This window comes from Phragmites australis, chromosome 1, assembly GCF_958298935.1.
Source record: "Phragmites australis chromosome 1, lpPhrAust1.1, whole genome shotgun sequence".
Classification (NCBI taxonomy): Eukaryota; Viridiplantae; Streptophyta; class Magnoliopsida; order Poales; family Poaceae; genus Phragmites; species Phragmites australis.
The window spans coordinates 14,148,539-14,153,054 of record NC_084921.1 but is presented as its reverse complement, the minus strand read 5'-3'; positions in this window follow the sequence as shown (position 1 = coordinate 14,153,054).

Sequence of the window (4,516 nt, the reverse complement as noted above, 5' to 3'; positions counted from 1 at the left end):
AAGGAGGTGGAGGAATTAATTCCTTGATGGTGATCGCAGCTAATCTCTTCCTAAAGATTGATTCATCATCATCGCTTGAGCTTAAGCTTTATGCATCATTATCCTCCACATCCACCCACTTGCCAATGTTTGTGAGTGCCTTTTCTCTCCATGTCCTACTCTTCTTCTTTTCTTCCTTGAGGTTGTCTTTGTTCTTCTTTTTGACAAGATATGAGCAATACTTAATGTGGTGCCCTCTTTATTTACATCTAAGACATTTGTTCTTTTTTTGTTTTCTCCTAATGTGTGAGTAGACGGCATCTTTGATTGTCATTAGGATGCCCTTGGAGTTGAATCTTCTTCAAATTTTGTCTAATTTCTTGATGATCTCAAGAACTTCTAAATCAACTTCATCTTCACTTGAATCATCATCATCGTTGTCTTCTTCACTTAAAGATAGGACTGACTCTTCCTTATTCTTCTTCATCTTCATCTTTTGTTGCTTGCTCGAAAGAGCAATGCTGTTGTTGCTTGATGAAGAAGCTTCGTCTTCATTCAAGAAAAGCTCATGTTTGTAGAGCTTCCAAAGTAATCTTGTGAAAGTTATCTTGCTCAAATTTTTAAAGTTGTGTATGATGGTGATGATCTTGGCATATTTTGGCTTGAGAAGAACTTGGAGCATTTTCCTCACAACATCTTCATCTTTCAATTGTGGCAAGCATATGCCATTGATTTAATTGACAATAACATTTAAATTTGAAAACATGTCATTAGTATTTTCATGAGAGCATGAAAATTTTGTTAAATTTAAGCATGACATCATGATATTTTTCTTCACGCACATCTTTTGTGTCATCATGAATTTCAACATGCATTGAATTGCAACTCATCCTTGTCGTCTTTTGTAGGATTGTTAGGCCCACGAATAGGCCTAATACTGACATTAACCACTCTCCATACATCTAACCCCTTGGTCTCGAGATAATAATACATGAGGATCTTTCAATGGAAGAAATTCATGTTGTCAAAGTGAGGACCCCTACTAACATCTATTCCGTCCCCAGATATCACTTTCTCACCAGGTAGTGAAGCTTGAAACATCAATCACCTTCCATACATCTAACTCCAAATATGTGTGTGAATTTTTCCTTGACCTTGAGCAGCCTCAAATGGTCGGGTGGAGAAACTTCAACCATCCTCCATACATCTAACTCCAAATATGTGTGTGAATCTTCCCTTAAGCTCCACCAACCTCAAAGTGGAGGGATATTTATAGACCCAACCCTAAAGACTAGTTGTTGGAGAGGCGAAACTAGCCATTACAGCTCAATTTTTAGTCACCGCATCATGCAGTGGGTAGGAGACCAATAAAAAACTTTTTTCTAGAATCATATTATGGTGCACCATCCTATGTCACTGCATCATGCGGTACTCACTGTGACATGCGGTGCAACCCTCCGTATTTTGGCCATAAATCCTTGCTCCATACTCCGATTTTGATGATCTTGGTGTCTATGAAAAAGCTTATGAGGAGCTCTACAAATTTTTTGTTGCCCCTTTAGCTAAATCAACTTTAAAAAATTCAATTGGTACCGTAAAAATTCAATTGGCACCCAAAAAATTCAATGACTTCTTGCTTCGTGCTCTAATTTAGATGATCTAGGACTCTACAGAAAGCGTATGAAGAGCTCTACATATTTCTACTGAAATCCTAAGCTCAAACTCAAATTCAAATTCATAGTATAATTCCAATTTATTCTTCTCTTTGTCCCGACTTCAGTTTTTTGATGTCTTAAGACTTCTCTTGGTATGTTAGAGATCACTATTAGGTAACTAACCTAAAGACACTAAATCAAGCTAATAAACCCAAATCCCTCTTTATAGTATTGCAAAAGAAAACAAACATATCTACACAAGTGATACTGTCAACATCATGATCAGTTGTCTAAACAATTATAGATGATTAGTAAAGTCAATTTCGCAAATATTTATTTAAAGTAGGTTACATGGTCATCAACTCTATATATCGAAGATAATGATACAAGATTTTATACAAGTTCAAAACTCTCTTAGGATAACAACCCTATGTCATATGCTACCTTGATTAATCTCTCGAGAAGACAATTATAATGGGATGTGTCTAGATATACTCCTATGAATCGCAGTGAGTTCTTCAACATCTTGATGCTTTTGTCAGATGGATCTGATCGTGGCTTGAATCTATTGTTGGTTTTAATGGGTTGTTTCTTTTTCTATCCGACCTCATATTTCTTATGTTTGGCTCTCTTTCTGGCTTTTCCTAACCTCCCTCTTCTACATAACCCCTCCCCTCCTTATATAGCCAGGTCAGAGAGGCATGCCATACTCAAAATCTTAGACGTAACCTGCTTGGGATAGTTTCTATATGGAACACAATGAACTGTCTAAAATATCCACACATGTCTTATTTACCTCATGGCCATTATTAAATCTAATGTATGAAGTAACAAATATGTGTACGATGGTACTCCATCCTTAGGATATAATGTATTTCCTATAATTTCTTATTATTAATTATCAAATCCTTATCAGCTAGCCCCTAGGCTGAGGCAATTTATCCCCCTTATTGAGAGAACAGCTCCACTCGATCGCTTCTGAAGTTGCAGCATAGCAGTCGGCCATCTCTAATAGTGCCTTGACACTTTGAGGAAAATGCATAGCCATATCTTCAGTTAGCCTTCTATTATGCACTCTTTGTCGGAAAGCTCGGATCACTGAAGAGCTAGTAATTACGGGAATTGTATTTCTAATGTTACTGAATCTCTTAATGAATTGTCATTGAGTCTCATCATTCTCTTGGGGAAGGTGATGCAAGTTGTACTCCTTCCTAGGATGCTCATAGGTTCCTTGGAAGTTAGCTAGGAAAAGGTTACACAAGTGTTCCCATGAGTAGATTAATTCTATGGGCAAATTGGTCAACCATGATTAGGCGGACCTTTAAGTGTCGTAGGGTTGTAAATGGACATAACTTTCTTATCCCCACCATTGGATAACCGTTGTATAGACCTAGAGGAATTCTAATAGATTAGAAATTTCATCATACTTCTCTGGCGTGGTGGGTCGGAATCTATCTAGCCAGCATACTACTTGGAGATCAGGTGTGAAAGCATAACACCCAGTAACCACTATAATGCTTCTCTGATACTTGAAAACATAGCCCCGACCTTTAAGAAATGTATTGGCATGATTCCCGAAACTTGTCCTATCCCTTCTAGGAGATCTATCTTGATGTTCCACTCCGTTGTGATATTCTTCGATGTTGTGGCATAGATCTCCCACATAGTGATCTCTGAGAGGCATTGCACTACATGCTCCACAGTCATGGGTGTGCTCACCGGTCACGGGTGTGTGTCCTTCCATAGAATGGTCTAGCCTCCCTCCCCTGACCTAGGGAAATTTGGTTGGAACTGTTTCGGCATGAGCTACTCGTCCGAGAGGTTTATCTCACTGAGTTGGAGGCTTCTACCCATTGATGTCTGTCGGTGATAACCCCGGCAATGTTCTCCAACCAACATGCTTCTTCTAAAGTATTCAACATCCCTTCCAGCAGATTAGAGTGTAGGATTTTTGCACCTTGTAGATGCTGGGCAGTTTTGGAAATAAACTGGCCACCATTGTTGTGTGCTATTCAACATCCTTATGACTTCATTAACCTCTTATTTGACATTAATATTGAATACTTTGAGGTGTTTGGACCCCAAGTCCATCTTCTTCATCAGTAAGACTAAGCCTTTGCATATATCAAATCTTATTATTCCCATTGAGCATGTTGACATTAATCATCAAAGCATACTAACCCTATGTTAAGGTCATTGATCTTTCACTAACCTAGTATAGACGGACCATTTCTTTGTGTCCCCGCCGCTAGTACCATCCACTGCTATCTTGCCACCTACAACACCCTAATTTGTATCGAAGAGGATTCGAACTTGGATGAATTCACACCCTTCCTGAAAGGCAAGATATGCTCATAGTCATATGCAAGATATGTTCATAGCCATAAAATCCAAAAGGTGTGCCCAAGCTAGGAAGATAAGGCACCCTTCTCTGCAATGCCGCTTTAGTGACGGTGACCGTGTCAAGGCCAAACTTTCCTACTTTACTGTTGTAGTGAAGCAAAATGTCCTATTTAACCAAAATAGAAATATATTGTATTTTTTTCTTTGAAGAAAAATAAGGGACAAACCACAAGCTAGTCGACTGTAAATGCAATTGAATACACTCGGCTCCCCTCAATCGTTGGATGAAAATCTGACCCCCCCAGTCTGTCTTCCTCCTTAGTCTCGTTATTGCTCTCTCTCCCTCCATATGTGTCTAGCATAGACTCCCACCGCCATCCTATGCCTTCTTAACTTTGCATTGTTAGCCTATTTCTTTGCCTCCCTGTCGCTAACACCATTCACCAACCTCTCATGCCGCCAGCACCACCGCTATTGCCTCATCACACGCCCACCATTGATCCAACCACTACCTCGAGCATCCCTCGAAGACTAAGTAC